The sequence below is a fragment of the Oncorhynchus clarkii genome, chromosome 2, assembly GCF_045791955.1.
Source record: "Oncorhynchus clarkii lewisi isolate Uvic-CL-2024 chromosome 2, UVic_Ocla_1.0, whole genome shotgun sequence".
Taxonomy (NCBI): Eukaryota; Metazoa; Chordata; class Actinopteri; order Salmoniformes; family Salmonidae; genus Oncorhynchus; species Oncorhynchus clarkii.
Genome location: NC_092148.1, coordinates 92094598 through 92106946, shown reverse-complemented (window position 1 = coordinate 92106946; position 12349 = coordinate 92094598). Strand labels below are relative to the sequence as shown.

The following is a 12349-nucleotide window of genomic DNA, read 5'->3' as shown; positions in this document are numbered from 1 at the left end:
TAGTAGGACTGGTCCCCAGTGTTTATGATAGTAGGCCTGGTCTCCATGTGATTAAGATAGTAGGACTGGTCCCCAGTGTTTATGATAGTAGGCCTGGTCCCCAGTGTTTATGATAGTAGGACTGGTCCCCAGTGTTAATGATAGTAGGTCTGGTCTCCAGTGTTTCTGATAGTAGGTCTGGTCCCCAGTGTTTATGATAGTAGGCCTGGTCCCCAGTGTTTATGATAGTAGGACTGGTCCCCAGTGTTTATGATAGTAGGACTGGTCCCCAGTGTTTATGATAGTAGGACTGGTCCCCAGTGTTTATGATAGTAGGCCTGGTCCCCAGTGTTTATGATAGTAGGACTGGTCCCCAGTGTTTATGATAGTAGGTCTGGTCCCCAGTGTTTCTGATAGTAGGTCTGGTCCCCAGTGTTTATGATAGTAGGACTGGTCCCCAGTGTTTATGATAGTAGGACTGGTCCCCAGTGTTTATGATAGTAGGACTGGTCCCCAGTGTTTATGATAGTAGGTCTGGTCCCCAGTGTTTATGATAGTAGGACTGGTCCCCAGTGTTTATGATAGTAGGCCTGGTCCCCAGTGTTTATGATAGTAGGCCTGGTCCCCAGTGTTTATGATAGTAGGTCTGGTCCCCAGTGTTTATGATAGTAGGTCTGGTCCCCAGTGTTTATGATAGTAGGCCTGGTCCCCAGTGTTTATGATAGTAGGCCTGGTCCCCAGTGTTTATGATAGTAGGACTGGTCCCCAGTGTTTATGATAGTAGGCCTGGTCCCCAGTGTTTATGATAGTAGGCCTGGTCCCCAGTGTTTATGATAGTAGGACTGGTCCCCAGTGTTTATGATAGTAGGTCTGGTCCCCAGTGTGCCTTACGTCCTCATCTCTCCACGTGTTTATGATAGTAGGACTGGTCCCCAGTGTGCCTTACGTCCTCATCTCTCCATGTGTTTATGATAGTAGGACTGGTCCCCAGTGTTTATGATAGTAGGCCTGGTCCCCAGTGTTTATGATAGTAGGCCTGGTCCCCAGTGTTTATGATAGTAGGTCTGGTCCCCAGTGTTTATGATAGTAGGACTGGTCCCCAGTGTTTATGATAGTAGGACTGGTCCCCAGTGTTTATGATAGTAGGACTGGTCCCCAGTGTTTATGATAGTAGGACTGGTCCCTAGTGTTTATGATAGTAGGACTGGTCCCCAGTGTTTATGATAGTAGGTCTGGTCCCCAGTGTTTATGATAGTAGGCCTGGTCCCCAGTGTTTATGATAGTAGGCCTGGTCCCCAGTGTTTATGATAGTAGGCCTGGTCCCCAGTGTTTATGATAGTAGGACTGGTCCCCAGTGTTTATGATAGTAGGTCTGGTCCCCAGTGTTTATGATAGTAGGACTGGTCCCCAGTGTTTATGATAGTAGGTCTGGTCCCCAGTGTTTATGATAGTAGGACTGGTCCCCAGTGTTTATGATAGTAGGACTGGTCCCCAGTGTTTATGATAGTAGGACTGGTCCCCAGTGTTTATGATATTAGGACTGGTCCCCAGTGTGCCTTACGTCCTCATCTCTCCATGTGTTTATGATAGTAAGACTGGTCCCCAGTGTTTATGATAGTAGGACTGGTCCCCAGTGTGCCTTACGTCCTCATCTCTCCATGTGTTTATGATAGTAGGCCTGGTCCCCAGTGTTTATGATAGTAGGTCTGGTCCCCAGTGTTTATGATAGTAGGTCTGGTCCCCAGTGTTTATGATAGTAGGACTGGTCCCCAGTGTTTATGATAGTATCCCTGGTCCCCAGTGTTTATGATATTAGGTCTGGTCCCCAATGTTTATGATAGTAGGTCTGGTCCCCAGTGTTTATGATAGTAGGACTGGTCCCCAGTGTTTATGATAGTAGGACTGGTCCCCAGTGTTTATGATAGTAGGTCTGGTCCCCAGTGTTTATAATAGTAGGCCTGGTCCCTAGTGTTTATGATAGTAGGTCTGGTCCCCAATGTTTATGATAGTAGGTCTGGTCCCCAATGTTTATGATAGTAGGTCTGGTCCCCAGTGTTTATGATAGTAGGTCTGGTCCCCAGTGTTTATGATAGTAGGCCTGGTCCCCAGTGTTTATGATAGTAGGCCTGGTCCCCAGTGTTTATGATAGTAGGACTGGTCCCCAGTGTTTATGATAGTAGGCCTGGTCCCCAGTGTTTATGATAGTAGGCCTGGTCCCCAGTGTTTATGATAGTAGGACTGGTCCCCAGTGTTTATGATAGTAGGTCTGGTCCCCAGTGTGCCTTACGTCCTCATCTCTCCACGTGTTTATGATAGTAGGACTGGTCCCCAGTGTGCCTTACGTCCTCATCTCTCCATGTGTTTATGATAGTAGGACTGGTCCCCAGTGTTTATGATAGTAGGCCTGGTCCCCAGTGTTTATGATAGTAGGCCTGGTCCCCAGTGTTTATGATAGTAGGTCTGGTCCCCAGTGTTTATGATAGTAGGACTGGTCCCCAGTGTTTATGATAGTAGGACTGGTCCCCAGTGTTTATGATAGTAGGACTGGTCCCCAGTGTTTATGATAGTAGGACTGGTCCCTAGTGTTTATGATAGTAGGACTGGTCCCCAGTGTTTATGATAGTAGGTCTGGTCCCCAGTGTTTATGATAGTAGGCCTGGTCCCCAGTGTTTATGATAGTAGGCCTGGTCCCCAGTGTTTATGATAGTAGGCCTGGTCCCCAGTGTTTATGATAGTAGGACTGGTCCCCAGTGTTTATGATAGTAGGTCTGGTCCCCAGTGTTTATGATAGTAGGACTGGTCCCCAGTGTTTATGATAGTAGGTCTGGTCCCCAGTGTTTATGATAGTAGGACTGGTCCCCAGTGTTTATGATAGTAGGACTGGTCCCCAGTGTTTATGATAGTAGGACTGGTCCCCAGTGTTTATGATATTAGGACTGGTCCCCAGTGTGCCTTACGTCCTCATCTCTCCATGTGTTTATGATAGTAAGACTGGTCCCCAGTGTTTATGATAGTAGGACTGGTCCCCAGTGTGCCTTACGTCCTCATCTCTCCATGTGTTTATGATAGTAGGCCTGGTCCCCAGTGTTTATGATAGTAGGTCTGGTCCCCAGTGTTTATGATAGTAGGTCTGGTCCCCAGTGTTTATGATAGTAGGACTGGTCCCCAGTGTTTATGATAGTATCCCTGGTCCCCAGTGTTTATGATATTAGGTCTGGTCCCCAATGTTTATGATAGTAGGTCTGGTCCCCAGTGTTTATGATAGTAGGACTGGTCCCCAGTGTTTATGATAGTAGGACTGGTCCCCAGTGTTTATGATAGTAGGTCTGGTCCCCAGTGTTTATAATAGTAGGCCTGGTCCCTAGTGTTTATGATAGTAGGTCTGGTCCCCAATGTTTATGATAGTAGGTCTGGTCCCCAATGTTTATGATAGTAGGTCTGGTCCCCAGTGTTTATGATAGTAGGACTGGTCCCCAGTGTTTATGATAGTAGGCCTGGTCCCCAGTGTTTATGATAGTAGGTCTGGTCCACAGTGTTTATGATAGTAGGCCTTGTCCCCAGTGTGTATGATAGTAGGTCTGGTCCCCAGTGTTTATGATAGTAGGTCTGGTCCCCAGTGTTAATGATAGTAGGCCTGGTCCCCAGTGTTTATGATAGTAGGACTGGTCCCCAGTGTTTATGACAGTAGGCCTGGTCCCCAGTGTTTATGATAGTAGGCCTGGTCCCCAGTGTTTATGATAGTAGGCCTGGTCCCCAGTGTTTATGATAGTAGGACTGGTCCCCAGTGTTTATGATAGTAGGTCTGGTCCCCAGTGTTTATGATAGTAGGACTGGTCCCCAGTGTTTATGATAGTAGGACTGGTCCCCAGTGTTTATGATAGTAGGACTGGTCCCCAGTGTTTATGATAGTAGGTCTGGTCCCCAGTGTTTATGATAGTAGGACTGGTCCCCAGTGTTTATGATAGTAGGTCTGGTCCCCAGTGTTTATGATAGTAGGCCTGGTCCCCAGTGTTTATGATAGTAGGTCTGGTCCCCAGTGTTTATGATAGTAGGACTGGTCCCCAGTGTGCCTTACGTCCTCATCTCTCCATGTGTTTATGATAGTAGGACTGGTCCCCAGTGTGCTTACGTCCTCATCTCTCCATGTGTTTATGATAGTAAGACTGGTCCCCAGTGTTTATGATAGTAGGACTGGTCCCCAGTGTGCCTTACGTCCTCATCTCTCCATGTGTTTATGATAGTAGGACTGGTCCCCAGTGTTTATGATAGTAGGACTGGTCCCCAGTGTTTATGATAGTAGGACTGGTCCCCAGTGTGTCTTACGTCCTCATCTCTCCATGTGTTTATGATAGTAGGCCTGGTCTCCAGTGTGTCTTACGTCCTCATCTCTCCATGTGATTATGATAGTAGGACTGGTCCCCAGTGTTTATGATAGTAGGCCTGGTCCCCAGTGTTTATGATAGTAGGACTGGTCCCCAGTGTTTATGATAGTAGGCCTGGTCCCCAGTGTTTATGATAGTAGGACTGGTCCCCAGTGTTTATGATAGTAGGACTGGTCCCCAGTGTGCCTTACGTCCTCATCTCTCCATGTGTTTATGATAGTAGGCCTGGTCCCCAGTGTGTCTTACGTCCTCATCTCTCCATGTGTTTATGATAGTAGGCCTGGTCCCCAGTGTTTATGATAGTAGGACTGGTCCCCAGTGTTTATGATAGTAGGCCTGGTCCCCAGTGTTTATGATAGTAGGTCTGGTCCCCAGTGTTTATGATAGTAGGACTGGTCCCCAGTGTTTATGATAGTAGGCCTGGTCCCCAGTGTTTATGATAGTAGGCCTGGTCCCCAGTGTTTATGATAGTAGGCCTGGTCCCCAGTGTTTATGATAGTAGGCCTGGTCCCCAGTGCTTATGATAGTAGGCCTGGTCCCCAGTGTTTATGATAGTAGGACTGGTCCCCAGTTTTTATGATAGTAGGTCTGGTCCCCAGTGTTTATGATAGTAGGACTGGTCCCCAGTGTTTATGATAGTAGATCTGGTCCCCAGTGTTTATGATAGTAGGACTGGTCCCCAGTGTTTATGATAGTAGGACTGGTCCCCAGTGTTTATGATAGTAGGACTGGTCCCCAGTGTTTATGATATTAGGACTGGTCCCCAGTGTGCCTTACGTCCTCATCTCTCCATGTGTTTATGATAGTAAGACTGGTCCCCAGTGTTTATGATAGTAGGACTGGTCCCCAGTGTACCTTACGTCCTCATCTCTCCATGTGTTTATGATAGTAGGCCTGGTCCCCAGTGTTTATGATAGTAGGTCTGGTCCCCAGTGTTTATGATAGTAGGTCTGGTCCCCAGTGTTTATGATAGTAGGACTGGTCCCCAGTGTTTATGATAGTATCCCTGGTCCCCAGTGTTTATGATATTAGGTCTGGTCCCCAATGTTTATGATAGTAGGACTGGTCCCCAGTGTTTATGATAGTAGGACTGGTCCCCAGTGTTTATTACAGTAGGCCTGGTCCCCAGTGTTTATGATAGTAGGCCTGGTCCCCAGTGTTTATGATAGTAGGACTGGTCCCCAGTGTTTATGATAGTAGGCCTGGTCCCCAGTGTTTATGATAGTAGGTCTGGTCCACAGTGTTTATGATAGTAGGCCTTGTCCCCAGTGTGTATGATAGTAGGTCTGGTCCCCAGTGTTTATGATAGTAGGTCTGGTCCCCAGTGTTAATGATAGTAGGACTGGTCCCCAGTGTTTATGATAGTAGGACTGGTCCCCAGTGTTTATGACAGTAGGCCTGGTCCCCAGTGTTTATGATAGTAGGCCTGGTCCCCAGTGTTTATGATAGTAGGCCTGGTCCCCAGTGTTTATGATAGTAGGACTGGTCCCCAGTGTTTATGATAGTAGGACTGGTCCCCAGTGTTTATGATAGTAGGTCTGGTCCCCAGTGTTTATGATAGTAGGACTGGTCCCCAGTGTTTATGATAGTAGGACTGGTCCCCAGTGTTTATGATAGTAGGACTGGTCCCCAGTGTTTATGATAGTAGGTCTGGTCCCCAGTGTTTATGATAGTAGGACTGGTCCCCAGTGTTTATGATAGTAGGTCTGGTCCCCAGTGTTTATGATAGTAGGCCTGGTCCCCAGTGTTTATGATAGTAGGTCTGGTCCCCAGTGTTTATGATAGTAGGACTGGTCCCCAGTGTGCCTTACGTCCTCATCTCTCCATGTGTTTATGATAGTAGGACTGGTCCCCAGTGTGCTTACGTCCTCATCTCTCCATGTGTTTATGATAGTAAGACTGGTCCCCAGTGTTTATGATAGTAGGACTGGTCCCCAGTGTGCCTTACGTCCTCATCTCTCCATGTGTTTATGATAGTAGGACTGGTCCCCAGTGTTTATGATAGTAGTTCTGGTCCCCAGTGTTTATGATAGTAGGACTGGTCCCCAGTGTGTCTTACGTCCTCATCTCTCCATGTGTTTATGATAGTAGGCCTGGTCTCCAGTGTGTCTTACGTCCTCATCTCTCCATGTGATTATGATAGTAGGACTGGTCCCCAGTGTTTATGATAGTAGGCCTGGTCCCCAGTGTTTATGATAGTAGGACTGGTCCCCAGTGTTTATGATAGTAGGCCTGGTCCCCAGTGTTTATGATAGTAGGACTGGTCCCCAGTGTTTATGATAGTAGGACTGGTCCCCAGTGTGCCTTACGTCCTCATCTCTCCATGTGTTTATGATAGTAGGCCTGGTCCCCAGTGTGTCTTACGTCCTCATCTCTCCATGTGTTTATGATAGTAGGCCTGGTCCCCAGTGTTTATGATAGTAGGCCTGGTCCCCAGTGTTTATGATAGTAGGCCTGGTCCCCAGTGTTTATGATAGTAGGCCTGGTCCCCAGTGTTTATGATAGTAGGACTGGTCCCCAGTGTTTATGATAGTAGGTCTGGTCCCCAGTGTTTCTGATAGTAGGACTGGTCCCCAGTGTGTCTTACGTCCTCATCTCTCCATGTGATTATGATAGTAGGCCTGGTCCCCAGTGTTTATGATAGTAGGCCTGGTCCCCAGTGTGTCTTACGTCCTCATCTCTCCATGTGATTATGAGAGTAGGCCTGGTCCCGAGTGTTTATGATAGTAGGCCTGGTCCCCAGTGTTTATGATAGTAGGACTGGTCCCCAGTGTTTATGATAGTAGGACTGGTCCCCAGTGTGCCTTACGTCCTCATCTCTCCATGTGTTTATGATAGTAGGCCTGGTCCCCAGTGTGTCTTACGTCCTCATCTCTCCATGTGTTTATGATAGTAGGCCTGGTCCCCAGTGTTTATGATAGTAGGACTGGTCCCCAGTGTTTATGATAGTAGGCCTGGTCCCCAGTGTTTATGATAGTAGGTCTGGTCCCCAGTGTTTATGATAGTAGGACTGGTCCCCAGTGTTTATGATAGTAGGCCTGGTCCCCAGTGTTTATGATAGTAGGCCTGGTCCCCAGTGTTTATGATAGTAGGCCTGGTCCCCAGTGTTTATGATAGTAGGCCTGGTCCCCAGTGCTTATGATAGTAGGCCTGGTCCCCAGTGTTTATGATAGTAGGACTGGTCCCCAGTTTTTATGATAGTAGGTCTGGTCCCCAGTGTTTATGATAGTAGGACTGGTCCCCAGTGTTTATGATAGTAGATCTGGTCCCCAGTGTTTATGATAGTAGGACTGGTCCCCAGTGTTTATGATAGTAGGACTGGTCCCCAGTGTTTATGATAGTAGGACTGGTCCCCAGTGTTTATGATATTAGGACTGGTCCCCAGTGTGCCTTACGTCCTCATCTCTCCATGTGTTTATGATAGTAAGACTGGTCCCCAGTGTTTATGATAGTAGGACTGGTCCCCAGTGTACCTTACGTCCTCATCTCTCCATGTGTTTATGATAGTAGGCCTGGTCCCCAGTGTTTATGATAGTAGGTCTGGTCCCCAGTGTTTATGATAGTAGGTCTGGTCCCCAGTGTTTATGATAGTAGGACTGGTCCCCAGTGTTTATGATAGTATCCCTGGTCCCCAGGGTTTATGATATTAGGTCTGGTCCCCAATGTTTATGATAGTAGGACTGGTCCCCAGTGTTTATGATAGTAGGACTGGTCCACAGTGTTTATTACAGTAGGCCTGGTCCCCAGTGTTTATGATAGTAGGCCTGGTCCCCAGTGTTTATGATAGTAGGACTGGTCCCCAGTGTTTTTGATAGTAGGCCTGGTCCCCAGTGTTTATGATAGTAGGTCTGGTCCACAGTGTTTATGATAGTAGGCCTTGTCCCCAGTGTGTATGATAGTAGGTCTGGTCCCCAGTGTTTATGATAGTAGGTCTGGTCCCCAGTGTTAATGATAGTAGGACTGGTCCCCAGTGTTTATGATAGTAGGACTGGTCCCCAGTGTTTATGACAGTAGGCCTGGTCCCCAGTGTTTATGATAGTAGGCCTGGTCCCCAGTGTTTATGATAGTAGGCCTGGTCCCCAGTGTTTATGATAGTAGGACTGGTCCCCAGTGTTTATGATAGTAGGACTGGTCCCCAGTGTTTATGATAGTAGGTCTGGTCCCCAGTGTTTATGATAGTAGGACTGGTCCCCAGTGTTTATGATAGTAGGACTGGTCCCCAGTGTTTATGATAGTAGGACTGGTCCCCAGTGTTTATGATAGTAGGTCTGGTCCCCAGTGTTTATGATAGTAGGACTGGTCCCCAGTGTTTATGATAGTAGGTCTGGTCCCCAGTGTTTATGATAGTAGGCCTGGTCCCCAGTGTTTATGATAGTAGGTCTGGTCCCCAGTGTTTATGATAGTAGGACTGGTCCCCAGTGTGCCTTACGTCCTCATCTCTCCATGTGTTTATGATAGTAGGACTGGTCCCCTGTGTGCTTACGTCCTCATCTCTCCATGTGTTTATGATAGTAAGACTGGTCCCCAGTGTTTATGATAGTAGGACTGGTCCCCAGTGTGCCTTACGTCCTCATCTCTCCATGTGTTTATGATAGTAGGACTGGTCCCCAGTGTTTATGATAGTAGGACTGGTCCCCAGTGTTTATGATAGTAGGACTGGTCCCCAGTGTGTCTTACGTCCTCATCTCTCCATGTGTTTATGATAGTAGGCCTGGTCTCCAGTGTGTCTTACGTCCTCATCTCTCCATGTGATTATGATAGTAGGACTGGTCCCCAGTGTTTATGATAGTAGGCCTGGTCCCCAGTGTTTATGATAGTAGGACTGGTCCCCAGTGTTTATGATAGTAGGCCTGGTCCCCAGTGTTTATGATAGTAGGACTGGTCCCCAGTGTTTATGATAGTAGGACTGGTCCCCAGTGTGCCTTACGTCCTCATCTCTCCATGTGTTTATGATAGTAGGCCTGGTCCCCAGTGTGTCTTACGTCCTCATCTCTCCATGTGTTTATGATAGTAGGCCTGGTCCCCAGTGTTTATGATAGTAGGCCTGGTCCCCAGTGTTTATGATAGTAGGCCTGGTCCCCAGTGTTTATGATAGTAGGCCTGGTCCCCAGTGTTTATGATAGTAGGACTGGTCCCCAGTGTTTATGATAGTAGGTCTGGTCCCCAGTGTTTCTGATAGTAGGACTGGTCCCCAGTGTGTCTTACGTCCTCATCTCTCCATGTGATTATGATAGTAGGCCTGGTCCCCAGTGTTTATGATAGTAGGCCTGGTCCCCAGTGTGTCTTACGTCCTCATCTCTCCATGTGATTATGAGAGTAGGCCTGGTCCCGAGTGTTTATGATAGTAGGCCTGGTCCCCAGTGTTTATGATAGTAGGCCTGGTCCCCAGTGCTTATGATAGTAGGCCTGGTCCCCAGTGTTTATGATAGTAGGACTGGTCCCCAGTTTTTATGATAGTAGGTCTGGTCCCCAGTGTTTATGATAGTAGGACTGGTCCCCAGTGTTTATGATAGTAGATCTGGTCCCCAGTGTTTATGATAGTAGGACTGGTCCCCAGTGTTTATGATAGTAGGACTGGTCCCCAGTGTTTATGATAGTAGGACTGGTCCCCAGTGTTTATGATATTAGGACTGGTCCCCAGTGTGCCTTACGTCCTCATCTCTCCATGTGTTTATGATAGTAAGACTGGTCCCCAGTGTTTATGATAGTAGGACTGGTCCCCAGTGTACCTTACGTCCTCATCTCTCCATGTGTTTATGATAGTAGGCCTGGTCCCCAGTGTTTATGATAGTAGGTCTGGTCCCCAGTGTTTATGATAGTAGGTCTGGTCCCCAGTGTTTATGATAGTAGGACTGGTCCCCAGTGTTTATGATAGTATCCCTGGTCCCCAGTGTTTATGATATTAGGTCTGGTCCCCAATGTTTATGATAGTAGGACTGGTCCCCAGTGTTTATGATAGTAGGACTGGTCCCCAGTGTTTATTACAGTAGGCCTGGTCCCCAGTGTTTATGATAGTAGGCCTGGTCCCCAGTGTTTATGATAGTAGGACTGGTCCCCAGTGTTTATGATAGTAGGCCTGGTCCCCAGTGTTTATGATAGTAGGTCTGGTCCACAGTGTTTATGATAGTAGGCCTTGTCCCCAGTGTGTATGATAGTAGGTCTGGTCCCCAGTGTTTATGATAGTAGGTCTGGTCCCCAGTGTTAATGATAGTAGGACTGGTCCCCAGTGTTTATGATAGTAGGACTGGTCCCCAGTGTTTATGACAGTAGGCCTGGTCCCCAGTGTTTATGATAGTAGGCCTGGTCCCCAGTGTTTATGATAGTAGGCCTGGTCCCCAGTGTTTATGATAGTAGGACTGGTCCCCAGTGTTTATGATAGTAGGACTGGTCCCCAGTGTTTATGATAGTAGGTCTGGTCCCCAGTGTTTATGATAGTAGGACTGGTCCCCAGTGTTTATGATAGTAGGACTGGTCCCCAGTGTTTATGATAGTAGGACTGGTCCCCAGTGTTTATGATAGTAGGTCTGGTCCCCAGTGTTTATGATAGTAGGACTGGTCCCCAGTGTTTATGATAGTAGGTCTGGTCCCCAGTGTTTATGATAGTAGGCCTGGTCCCCAGTGTTTATGATAGTAGGTCTGGTCCCCAGTGTTTATGATAGTAGGACTGGTCCCCAGTGTGCCTTACGTCCTCATCTCTCCATGTGTTTATGATAGTAGGACTGGTCCCCAGTGTGCTTACGTCCTCATCTCTCCATGTGTTTATGATAGTAAGACTGGTCCCCAGTGTTTATGATAGTAGGACTGGTCCCCAGTGTGCCTTACGTCCTCATCTCTCCATGTGTTTATGATAGTAGGACTGGTCCCCAGTGTTTATGATAGTAGGACTGGTCCCCAGTGTTTATGATAGTAGGACTGGTCCCCAGTGTGTCTTACGTCCTCATCTCTCCATGTGTTTATGATAGTAGGCCTGGTCTCCAGTGTGTCTTACGTCCTCATCTCTCCATGTGATTATGATAGTAGGACTGGTCCCCAGTGTTTATGATAGTAGGCCTGGTCCCCAGTGTTTATGATAGTAGGACTGGTCCCCAGTGTTTATGATAGTAGGCCTGGTCCCCAGTGTTTATGATAGTAGGACTGGTCCCCAGTGTTTATGATAGTAGGACTGGTCCCCAGTGTGCCTTACGTCCTCATCTCTCCATGTGTTTATGATAGTAGGCCTGGTCCCCAGTGTGTCTTACGTCCTCATCTCTCCATGTGTTTATGATAGTAGGCCTGGTCCCCAGTGTTTATGATAGTAGGCCTGGTCCCCAGTGTTTATGATAGTAGGCCTGGTCCCCAGTGTTTATGATAGTAGGCCTGGTCCCCAGTGTTTATGATAGTAGGACTGGTCCCCAGTGTTTATGATAGTAGGTCTGGTCCCCAGTGTTTCTGATAGTAGGACTGGTCCCCAGTGTGTCTTACGTCCTCATCTCTCCATGTGATTATGATAGTAGGCCTGGTCCCCAGTGTTTATGATAGTAGGCCTGGTCCCCAGTGTGTCTTACGTCCTCATCTCTCCATGTGATTATGAGAGTAGGCCTGGTCCCGAGTGTTTATGATAGTAGGCCTGGTCCCCAGTGTTTATGATAGTAGGACTGGTCCCCAGTGTGCCTTACACTGGGCTCATCGCTCCACGTATTTATGGGCGGAAGTGTCCGATGACCGCAATATGGTTGGGATTTTTAACAAATCAAAATGCTGCTTGTATCGTGTCAGTCACCATCCTTTTTTTGGGAAGCAAGTAGGAAGTGGACAGTTCGCAAGATGAACTAAACTTGGAAAGTTGTAGAAAACGTTTCTGTATTTTATCCTGAAAGAGCCGTTTACACTGTCTGGCTCTGCTGGAGTCTCCCGCCTGTCCGGCGCTGCAGGAGTCTCCCGCCTGTCCGGCGCTGCTGGAGTCTCCCGCCTGTCCGGCGCTGCTGGAGTCTCCCGCCTGTCCGGCGCTG

The 12349-nt window shown here is 47.7% G+C and overlaps 1 protein-coding gene across 1 annotated transcript in view; it reads right to left on the bottom strand.

The window, feature by feature from the left end:
* Window positions 1-12349, bottom strand: part of LOC139376285 (uncharacterized) — a 1125987-nt gene that overhangs the window by 459778 nt on the left and 653860 nt on the right. The window lies entirely within an intron of this gene.